The sequence below is a fragment of the Calliopsis andreniformis genome, unplaced genomic scaffold (genome assembly GCF_051401765.1).
Source record: "Calliopsis andreniformis isolate RMS-2024a unplaced genomic scaffold, iyCalAndr_principal scaffold0014, whole genome shotgun sequence".
NCBI lineage: Eukaryota > Metazoa > Arthropoda > Insecta > Hymenoptera > Andrenidae > Calliopsis > Calliopsis andreniformis.
In genome coordinates, this window is record NW_027480427.1 from 9,476,976 (window position 1) to 9,489,379 (window position 12,404).

The following is a 12,404-nucleotide window of genomic DNA, read 5'->3' on the forward strand; positions in this document are numbered from 1 at the left end:
TTCCGGGCAACCTAGGCTTCACTCTATTGCGTTGTTCCACCAGATCGAATAGTTAGGGCCTAAGAAGTCAACGTCAGAAGCATAAAATACAACATAAATATAACAGTTTTTCCATCGTATAAAGCGAATAATAGCAACCAGTGTGAAAGTTATGGTCATTTCTACGTTCCGGGCAACCTAGGCTTCACTCTATGGCGTTCTTCCACCACATCGAATAGCTACGGCCTCAGAAGTCAACGCCTGAAGTATAAAATACAATAAAAATCCAACAGTCTTTCCATCCTATAACAGGAATAGTTGCAACCCGTGTGAAAGTGATGGTCATTTCTACGTTCCAGGCAACCTATGCTTCACTCCAGGGTGTTGTTCCACCAGATCGAATAGTTAGGGCCTAAGAAGTCAGCGCCAGAAGCATAAAATGCAACAAAAATACAGCAGTGTTTCCATCATATAACAGGTATAATTGCAACCAGTTTGAAAGAGATGGCCAATTCTACGTTCCGGGCAACCTAGGCTTCACTCTATTGCGTTGCTCCACCAGATCGAATAGCTAGTGCCTTAGAAGTCAACCCCAGAAGCATAAAATACAATATAAATACAACAGTTTTTCCATCGTATAAAACGAAAAATTACAACCCGAATGAAACTTATGGTCATTTCTACTTTCCGAGCAACCTGGGCTTCACCCTAGGGCGTTGCTCCAACAGATTGAATAGTTAGGGCCTTAGAAGTCAACGCCCGAGCCATAAAATGCTAAAAAAATACAACAGTGTTTCCATCATATAACAGGAATAATTGCAACCAGTTTGAAAGTGGTGGCCAATTCTACGTTCCGGGCAACCTAGGCTTCACTCTATTGCGTTGTTCCACCAGATCGAATAGTTAGGGCCTAAGATGTGAACGCCCGAAGCATAAAATACAATATAGGTAGAACAGTTTTTCCAACGTATAAATCTAATAATTGCAACCAGTATGAAACTTATGGTCATTTCTACGTTCCGGGCTACCTAGGCTTCACTCTATGGCGTTCTTCCACCACATCGAATAGCTACGGCCTCAGAAGTCAACGCCTGAAGTATAAAATACAATAAAAATACAACAGTCTTTCCATCCTATAACAGGAATAGTTGCAACCCGTGTGAAAGTGATGGTCATTTCTACGTTCCAGGCAACCTATGCTTCACTGCAGGGTGTTGTTCCACCAGATCGAATAGTTAGGGCCTTAGAAGTCAACGCCCGAAGCATAAAATGCAATAAAAATACAACAGTGTTTCCATAATATAACAGGAATAATTGCAACCAGTTTGAAAGTGATGGCTAATTCTACGTCCCGGGCAACCTAGGCTTCACTCTAGGGCGTTGCACCACCAGATCGAATAGTTAGTGCCTTAGAAGTCAACGCCAGAAGCATAAAATACAATATAAATACAACAGCTTTTCCATCGTATAAAACGAATAATTGCAACCAGTGTGAAAGTTATGGTCATTTCTACGTTCCGAGCAACCTAGGATCCTCTCTAGGGCGTTGCTCCACCAGATCGAATAGTTAGGTCCTTAGAAGTAACCGCCAAAAGCATAAAATACGATATAAATACAACAGCTTTTCCATCGTATAAAAGGATTAATTGCAACCAGTATGAAACTTATGGTCATTTCTACTTTCCGAGCAAGCTAGGCTTCACCCTAGGGCGTTGCTCCAACAGATTGAATAGTTAGGGCCTTAGAAGTCAACGCCGGAACCATAAAATGCAAAGAAAATACAACAGTGTTTCCATCATATATCAGGTATAACTGCAACCAGTTTGAAAGTGATGGCCAATTCTACGTTCCAGGCAACCTATGCTTCACTCCAGGGTGTTGTTCCACCAGATCGAATAGTTAGGGCCTAAGAAGTCAGCGCCAGAAGCATAAAATGCAAAAAAAATACAGCAGTGTTTCCATCATATAACAGGTATAATTGCAACCAGTTCGAAATTGATGGCCAATTCTACGTTCCGGGCAACCTAGGCTTCACTCTATTGCGTTGCTCCACCAGATCGAATAGTTAGTGCCTTAGAAGTCAACGCCAGAAGCATAAAGTACAAAATAAATACAACAGTTTTTCCATCGTATAAAACGAATAATTGCAACCAGTATGAACCTTATGGTCATTTCTACTTTCCGAACAACCTAGGCTTCACCCTAGGGCGTTGCTCCAACAGATTGAATAGTTAGGGCCTTAGAAGTCAACGCACGAACCATAAAATGCAAAAAAAATACAGCAGTGTTTCCATCATATAACAGGTATAATTGCAACCAGTTTGAAATAGATGGCCTATTCTACGTTCCGGGCAACCTAGGCTTCACTCTATAGCGTTGCTCCACCAGATCGAATAGTTAGTGCCTTAGAAGTCAACCCCAGAAGCATAAAATACAATATAAATACAACAGTTTTTCCATCGTATAAAACAAATAATTACAACCCGTATGAAACTTATGGTCATTTCTACTTTCCGAGCAACCTAGGCTTGACCCTAGGGCGCTGCTCCAACAGATTGAATAGTTAGGGAGTTAGAGGTCAACGCCCGAGCCATAAAATGCTAAAAAAATACAACAGTGTTTCCATCATATAACAGGAATAATTGCAACCAGTTTCAAAGTGGAGGCCAATTATACGTTCCGGGCAACCTAGGCTTCACTCTATTGCGTTGTTCCACCAGATCGAATAGTTAGGGCCTAAGAAGTCAACGTCAGAAGCATAAAATACAACATAAATATAACAGTTTTTCCATCGTATAAAGCGAATAATAGCAACCAGTGTGAAAGTTATGGTCATTTCTACGTTCCGGGCAACCTAGGCTTCACTCTAGGGCGTTGCTCCACCAGATCAAACAGTTAGGGCCTAAGAAGTGAACGCCAGAAGCATAAAATGCAATAAAAATACAACAGTTTTTCCATCGTATAACAGGATCAATTGCAACCAATTTGAAAGTGATGGTCATTTCTACGTTCCGGGAAACCTAGGCTTCACTCTAGGGCGTTGCTCCACAAGATCGAGTAGCTAGGGCCATAGAAGTCAACGCCAGGAGCATAAAATACAATATAAATACAACAGCATTTCCATCGTATAATACGAGTAATTGCAACCAGTGTGAAAGTTATGGTCATTTCTACGTTCCGAGCACCCTAGGCGTCACTCTGGGGCGTTGCTCCAACAGATTGAATAGTTAGGGCCTTAGAAGTCAACGCCCGAAGCATAAAATGCAATAAAAATACAACAGTGTTTCCATAATATAACAGGAATAATTGCAACCAGTTTGAAAGTGATGGCTAATTCTACGTCCCGGGCAACCTAGGCTTCACTCTAGGGCGTTGCACCACCAGATCGAATAGTTAGTGCCTTAGAAGTCAACGCCAGAAGCATAAAATACAATATAAATACAACAGCTTTTCCATCGTATAAAACGAATAATTGCAACCAGTTGTGAAAGTTATGGTCATTTCTACATTCCGAGCAACCTAGGATTCACTCTAGGGCGTTGCTCCACCAGATCGAATAGTTAGGTCCTTAGAAGTAAAAGCCAGAAGCATAAAATACGATATAAATACAACAGCCTTTCCATCGTATAAAACGAATAATTGCAACCAGTGTGAAAGTAATGGTCATTTCTACGTACCGAGCACCCTAGGCGACACTCTAGGGCGTTGCTCCACCACATCTATTAGCTACGGCCTTAGAAGTCAACGCCAGAGGCATAAAGTACAATATAAATACAACAGCGTTTCCATCGTATAAAACGAATAATTGCAACCAGTGTGAAAGTTATGGTCATTTCTACGTTCCGAGCAACCTAGGATCCTCTCTAGGGTGCTGCTCCACCAGATCGAATAGTTAGGTCCTTAGAAGTAAACGCCAGAAGCATAAAATACGATATAAATACAACAGCTTTTCCATCGTATAAAAGGATTAATTGCAACCAGTATGAAACTTATGGTCATTTCTACTTTCCGAGCAAGCTAGGCTTCACCCTAGGGCGTTGCTCCAACAGATTGAATAGTTAGGGCCTTAGAAGTCAACGCCCGAACCATAAAATGCAAAGAAAATACAACAGTGTTTCCATCATATAACAGGAATAATAGCAACCAGTTTGAAAGTGATGACCAATTCTACTTTCCGAGCAACCTAGGCTTCACTCTAGGGCGTTGCTCCAACAGGCTGAATAGTTAGGGCCTTAGAAGTCTACGCCCGAACCATAAAATGCAAAAAAAATACAACAGTGTTTCCATCATAGAACTGGAATAATTGCGACCAGTTCGAAAGTGATGGCCAATTCTACGTTCCGGGCAACCTAGACTTCACTCTAGGGCGTTGCTCCACCAGATCGAATAGTTAGTGCCTTAGAAGTGGACGCCACAAGCATAAAATACAATATGAATACACCAGTTTTTCCATCGTATAAAACGAATAATTGCAGCCAGTATGAAACTTATGGTCATTTCTACTTTCCGAGCAACCTAGGCTTCACCCTAGGGCGTTGCTCCAACGGATTGAATGGTTAGGGCCTTAGACGTCAACGCCCGAAACATAAAATGCAAAAAAAATACAACAGTGTTTCCACCATATAACAGGAATAATTGCAACCAGTTTGAAAGTGATGGCCAATTCTACTTTCCGGGCAACCTAGATTTCACTCCAGGGCGTTGCTCCACCAGACCGAATAGTTACGGCCGAAGAAGTCAACGCCAGAAGCATAAAATACGATATAAATACAACAGCTTTTCCATCGTATAAAACGAATAATTGCAACCAGTGTGAAAGCAATGGTCATTTCTACGCTCCGAGCACCCTAGGCGGCTGTCTAGGGCGTTGCTCCACCACATCTAATAGCTACGGCCTTAGAAGTCAACGCCAGAGGCATTAAATACAATATAAATACAACAGCTTTTCCATCGTATAAAACGAATAATTCCAACCAGTATGAAACTTATGGTCATTTCCACATTCCGTGTAACCTAGGCTACACCCTAGGGCGCTGCTCCACCAGATCGAATAGTTAGGTCCTTAGAAGTAAACGCCAGAAGCATAAAATACAATATAAATACAACAGTTTTTCCATCGTATAAAACGAATAATTGCAACCAGTTTGAAAGTGATGGTCATTTCTACTTTCCGAGCAACCTAGGCTTCACCCAAGGGCGCAGCTCCAACAGATTGAATAGTTAGGGCCTTAGAAGTCAACGCCAGAGGCATAAAATACAATATAAATGCAACAGCTTTTCCATCGTATAAAAGGAATACTTGCAAACAGTGTGAAAGTAATGGTCATTTCTACGTTCCGGGCAAGATAGGCTTCACCCTAGGCCGTTGTTCCACCAGATCGAATAGTTAGGGCCTAAGAAGTGAACGCCAGAAGCATAAACTGCAATAAAAATACAACAGTTTTTCCATCGTATAACAGGATTAATTGCAACCAGTTTGTAAGTGATGGTCATTTCTCCTTTCCGGGCAACCTAGGCTTCACTCTAGGGCGTTGCTCCACTAGATCGAACAGCTAGGGCCTTAGAAGTCAACGCCAGAAGCATAAAATACAATATAAATACAACAGTTTTTCCATCGTATAAAACGAATAATTGCAACCAGTATGAAACTTATGGTCATTTCTACTTTCCGAGCAACCTAGGCTTCACCCTAGGGCGTTGCTCCAACAGATTGAATAGTTAGGGCCTTAGAAGCCAATGCCCGAAGCATAAAATGCAAAAAAAATACAACAGTGTTTCCATCATATATCAGGAATAACTGCAACCAGTTTGAAAGTGATGGCCAATTCTACGTTCCGGGCAACCTAGGTTTCACTCCATGGCGTTGCTCCACCAGACCGAATAGTTACGGCTTAAGAAGTCAACGCCAGAAGCATAAAATACGATATAAGTACAACAGCTTTTCCATCGTATAAAACGAATAACTGCAACCAGTATGAAACTTATGGTCATTTCTACTTTCCGAGCAAGCTAGGCTTCACCCTAGGACGTTGCTCCAACAGATTGAATAGTTAGGGCCTTAGAAGTCAACGCCCGAAGCATAAAATGCAATAAAAATACAACAGTGTTTCCATCATATAACAGGAATAATTGCAACCAGTTTGAAAGTGATGACCAATTCTACGTTCCGGGCAACCTAGGCTTCACTCTAGGGCGTTGCTCCACCAGATCGAATAGTTAGTGCCTTAGAAGTCAACGCCAGTAGCATAAAATACAATATAAATACAACAGTTTTTCCATCGTATAAAACGAATAATTGCAACCAGTTTGAAAGTGATGGCCAATTCTACCTTCCGGGCAACCTAGGCTTCACTCTAGGGCGTTGCTCCACCAGATTGAATAGTTAGTGCCTTAGAAGTGAACGCCACAAGCATATAATACAATATGAATACAACAGTTTTTCCATCGTATAAAACGAATAATTGCAACCAGTATGAAACTTATGGTCATTCCTACTTTCCGAGCAACCTAGGCTTCACCCTAGGGCGTTGCTCCAACGGATTGAATGGTTAGGGCCTTAGACGTCAACGCCCGAAACATAAAATGCAAAAAAAATACAACAGTGTTTCCATCATATAACAGGAATAATTGCAACCAGTTTGAAAGTGATGGCCAATTCTACGTTTCGGGCAACCTAGATTTCACTCCAGGGCGTTGCTCCACCAGACCGAATAATTACGGCCTAAGAAGTGAACGCCAGAAGCATGAAATACAATATGAATACAACAGTTTTTCCATCGTATAAAACGAATAATTGCAACCAGTATGAAACTTATGGTCATTTCTACTTTCCGACCAACCTAGGCTTCACCCTAGGGCGTTGCTCCAACGGGTTGAATAGTTAGGGCCTTAGAAGTCAACGCCCGAACCATAAAATGCAAAAAAAATAGAACAGTGTTTCCATCATATAGCAGCAATAATTGCAACCAGTTTGAAAGTGATGGCCAATTCTACGTTCCGGGCAACCTAGGTTTCACTCCAGGGCGTTGCTCCACCAGACCGAATAGTTACGGCCTAAGAAGTCAACGCCAGAAGCATAAAATACGATATAAATACAACAGCTTTTCCATCGTACATAACGAATAATTGCAACCAGTGTGAAAGTAATGGTCATTTCTACGTTCCGAGCACCCTAGGCGTCTCTCTTGGGCGTTGCTCCACCACATCTAATAGCTACGGCCTTAGAAGTCAACGCCAGAGGCAGAAAATACAATATAAATACAACAGCTTTTACATCGTCTAAAACGAATAATTCCAACCAGAATGAAACTTATGGTCATTGCTACTTTCCGAGCAACCTAGGCTTCACCCTAGGGCGTTGCTCCAACGGATTGAATAGTTAGGGCCTTAAAAGTCAACGCCCGAACCATAAAATGCAAAAAAAATACAACAGTGTTTCCATCATATAACAGGAATAATTGCAACCAGTTTGAAAGTGATGGCCAATTCTACGTTCCGGGCAACCTAGGTTTCACTCCAGGGCGTTGCTCCACCAGACCGAATAGTTACGGCCTAAGAAGTCAACGCCAGAAGCATAAAATACGATATAAATACAACAGCTTTTCCATCGTATAAAACGAATAATTGTAACCAGTGTGAAAGTTATGGTCATTTCTACATTTCGAGCAACCTAGGCTTCACTCTAGGGCGTTGCTCCACCAGATCGAATAGATAAGTCCTTAGAAGTAAACGCCAGAAGCATTAAATACGATATAAATACAACAGCTTTTCCATCGTATAAAAGGAATACTTGCAAACAGTGTGAAAGTAATGGTCATTTCTACGTTCCGGGCAGGCTCGGCTTCACCCTAGGCCGTTGTTCCACCAGATCGAATAGTTAGGGCCTAAGAAGTGAACGCCAGAAGCATAAAATGCAATAAAAATAGAACAGTTTTTCCATCATATATCAGGAATAACTGCAACCAGTTTGAAAGTGATGGCCAATTCTACGTTCCGGGCATCCTAGGTTTCACTCCATGGCGTTGCTCCACCAGACCGAATAGTTACGGCTTAAGAAGTCAACGCCAGAAGCATAAAATACGATATAAGTACAACAGCTTTTCCATCGTATAAAACGAATAATTGCAACCAGTATGAAACTTATGGTCATTTCTACTTTTCGAGCAAGCTAGGCTTCACCCTAGGGCGTTGCTCCAACAGATTGAATAGTTAGGGCCTTAGAAGTCAACGCCCGAAGCAAAAAATGCAATAAAAATACAACAGTGTTTCCATCATATAACAGGAATAATTGCAACCAGTTTGAAAGTGATGACCAATTCTACGTTCCGGGCAACCTAGGCTTCACTCTAGGGCGTTGCTCCACCAGATCGAATAGTTAGTGCCTTAGAAGTCAACGCCAGTAGCATAAAATACAATATAAATACAACAGTTTTTCCATCGTATAAAACGAATAATTGCAACCAGTTTGAAAGTGATGGCCAATTCTACCTTCCGGGCTACCTAGGCTTCACTCTAGGGCGTTGCTCCACCAGATCGAATAGTTAGTGCCTTAGAAGTGAACGCCACAAGCATAAAATACAATATGAATACAACAATTTTTCCATCGTATAAAACGAATAATTGCAACCAGTATGAAACTTATGGTCATTTCTACTTTCCGAGCAACCTAGGCTTCACCCTAGGGCGTTGCTCCAACGGATTGGATGTTTAGGGCCTTAGACGTCAACGCCCGAAACATAAAATGCAAAAAAAGTACAACGGTGTTTCCATCATATAACAGGAATAATTGCAACCAGTTTGAAAGTGATGGCCAATTCTACGTTCCGGGCAACCTAGGTTTCACTCCAGGGCGTTGCTCCACCAGACCGAATAGTTACGGCCTAAGAAGTCAACGCCAGAAGCATAAAATACGATATAAATACAACAGCTTTTCCATCGTACATAACGAATAATTGCAACCAGTGTGAAAGTAATGGTCATTTCTACGTTCCGAGCACCCTAGGCGTCACTCTAGGGCGTTGCTCCACCACATCTAATAGCTACGGCCTTAGAAGTCAACGCCAGGGGCATAAAGTACAATATAAATACAACAGCGTTTCAATCATATAAAACGAATAATTCCAACCAGTATGAAACTTATGGTCATTTCTACTTTCCGAGCAACCTAGGCTTCACCCTAGGGCGTTGCTCCAACGGATTGAATAGTTAGGGCCTTAAAAGTCAACGCCCGAACCATAAAATGCAAAAAAAATACAACAGTGTTTCCATCATATAACAGGAATAATTGCAACCAGTTTGAAAGTGATGGCCAATTCTACGTTCCGGGCAACCTAGGTTTCACTCCAGGGCGTTGCTCCACCAGACCGAATAGTTACGGCCTAAGAAGTCAACGCCAGAAGCATAAAATACGATATAAGTACATCAGCTTTTCCATCGTATAAAACGAATAATTGCAACCAGTATGAAACTTATGGTCATTTCTACTTTCCGAGCAAGCTAGGCTTCACCCTAGGGCGTTGCTCCAACAGATTGAATAGTTAGGGCCTTAGAAGTCAACGCCCGAAGCATAAAATGCAATAAAAATACAACAGTGTTTCCATCATATAACAGGAATAATTGCAACCAGTTTGAAAGTGATGACCAATTCTACGTTCCGGGCAACCTAGGTTTCACTCCAGGGCGTTGCTCCACCGGACCGAATAGTTACGGCCTAAGAAGTCAAAGCCAGAAGCATAAAATACGATATAAATACAACAGCTTTTCCATCGTACATAACGAATAATTGCAACCAGTGTGAAAGTAATGGTCATTTCTACGTTCCGAGCACCCTAGGCGTCTCTCTTGGGCGTTGCTCCACCACATCTAATAGCTACGGCCTTAGAAGTCAACGCCAGAGGCAGAAAATACAATATAAATACAACAGCTTTTACATCGTCTAAAACGAATAATTCCAACCAGTATGAAACTTATGGTCATTTCTACTTTCCGAGCAACCTAGGCTTCATCCTAGGGCGTTGCTCCAACGGATTGAATGGTTAGGGCCTTAGACGTCAACGCCCGAAACATAAAATGCAAAAAAAATACAACAGTGTTTCCATCATATAACAGGAATAATTGCAACCAGTTTGAAAGTGATGGCCAATTCTACGTTCCGGGCAACCTAGATTTCACTCCAGGGCGTTGCTCCACCAGACCGAATAATTACGGCCTAAGAAGTCAACGCCAGAAGCATAAAATACGATATAAATACAACAGCTTTTCCATCGTATAAAGCGAATAATTGCAACCAGTGTGAAAGTAATGGTCATTTCTACGTTCCGAGCACCGTAGGCGTCACTCTAGGGCGTTGCTCCACCACATCTAATAGCTACGGCCTTAGAAGTCAACGCCAGAGGCATAAAGTACAATAAAAATACAACAGCGTTTCCATCGTATAAAACGAATAATTGCAACCAGTGTGAAAGTTATGGTTATTTCTACATTCCGAGCAACCTAGGATCCACTCTAAGGCGTTGCTCCACCAGATCGAATTGTTAGGTCCTTAGTACTAAACGCCAGAAGCATAAAATACGATATAAATACAACAGTGTTTCCATCATATAACAGGAATAATTTCGACCAGTTTGAAAGTGATGGCCAATTCTACGTTCCGGGCAACCTAGGCTTCACTCTAGGGCGTTGCTCCACCAGATCGAACAGTTACTGCCTTAGAAGTAAACGCCAGAAGCATAAAATACGATATAAATACAACAGCGTTTCCACCGTATAAAACTAATAATTGCAACCAGTGTGAAAGTTATGGTCATTTCTACATTCCGTGCAACCTAGGATTCACTCTAGGGCGTTGCTCCACCAGATCGAATAGTTAGGTCCTTAGAACTAAACGCCAGAAGCATAAAATACGATATAAATGCAACAGCTTGTCCATCGTATGAAACGAATTATTGCAACCAGTGTGAAAGTAATGGTCATTTCTACGTTCCGGGCAACCTAGGCTTCACTCTACGGCGTTGTTCCACCAGATCGAATAGTTAGGGCCTAAGAAGTCAACGCCAGAAGCATAAAATACGATATAAATACAACAGCTTTTCCATCGTATAAAACGAATAATTGCAACCAGTGTGAAACTTATGGTCATTTCTACTTTCCGAGCAACCTAGGCTTCACCCTAGGGCGTTGGTCCCACAGATTGAATAGTTAGGGCCTTAGAAGTCTACGCCAGAACCATAAAATGCAAAAAAAATACAACAGTGTTTCCATCATATAACAGGAATAATTGCGACCAGTTTGAAAGTGATGGACAATTCTACGTTCCGGGCAACCTAGTCTTCACTCTAGGGCGTTGCTCCACCAGATCGAATAGTTAGTGCCTTAGAAGTCAACGCCAGAAGCATAAAACACAATATAAATACAACAGTTTTTCCATCGTATGAAACAAATAATTGCAACCAGTATGAAACATATGGTCATTTCTACTTTCCGAGCAACCTAGGCTTCACCCTAGGGCGTTGCTCCAACGGATTGAATAGTTAGGGCCTTAGAAGTCAACGCACGAACCATAAATTGCAAAAAAAATACACCAGTGTTTCCATCATATAACAGGAATAATTGCAACCAGTTTGAAAGTGGTGGCCAATTCTACGTTCCGGACAACCTACGTTTCACTCCAGGGCGTTGCTCCACCAGACCGAATAGTTACGGCCTAAGAAGTCAACGCCAGAAGCATAAAATACGATATAAATACAACAACTTTTCCATCGTATAAAACGAATAATTGCAACCAGTGTGAAAGTAATGTTCATTTCTACGTTCCGAGCACCTTAGGCGTCACTCTAGGGCGTTGCTCCACCAGATCGAATAGTTAGGTCCTTAGAAGTAAACGCCAGAAGCATAAAATACGATATAAATGCAACAGCTTTTCCATCGTATAAAAGGAATAATTGCAAACAGTGTGAAGGTAATGGTCATTTCTACGTTCCGGGCAAGCTAGGCTTCACCCTAGGCCGTTGTTCCACTAGATCGAATAGCTAGGGCCTTAGAAGTCAACGCCAGAAGCATAAAATACAATATAAATACAACAGTTTTTCCATCGTATAAAACGAATAATTGCAACCAGTATGAAACTGATGGTCATTTCTACTTTCCGAGGAACCTAGGCTTCACCCTAGGGCGTTGCTAGAACAGATTGAATAGTTAGGGCCTTAGAAGTCAACGCCCGAAGCATAAAATGCAATAAAAATACAACAGTGTTTCCATCGTATAAAACGAATAATTGCAACCAGTATGAAACTTATGGTCATTTCTACTTTCCGAGCAAACTAGGCTTCACCCTAGGGCGTTGCTCCAACAGATTCAATAGTTAGGACCTTAGAAGTGAACGCCCGAACCATAAAATGCAAAAAAAATACAACAGTGTTTTCATCATA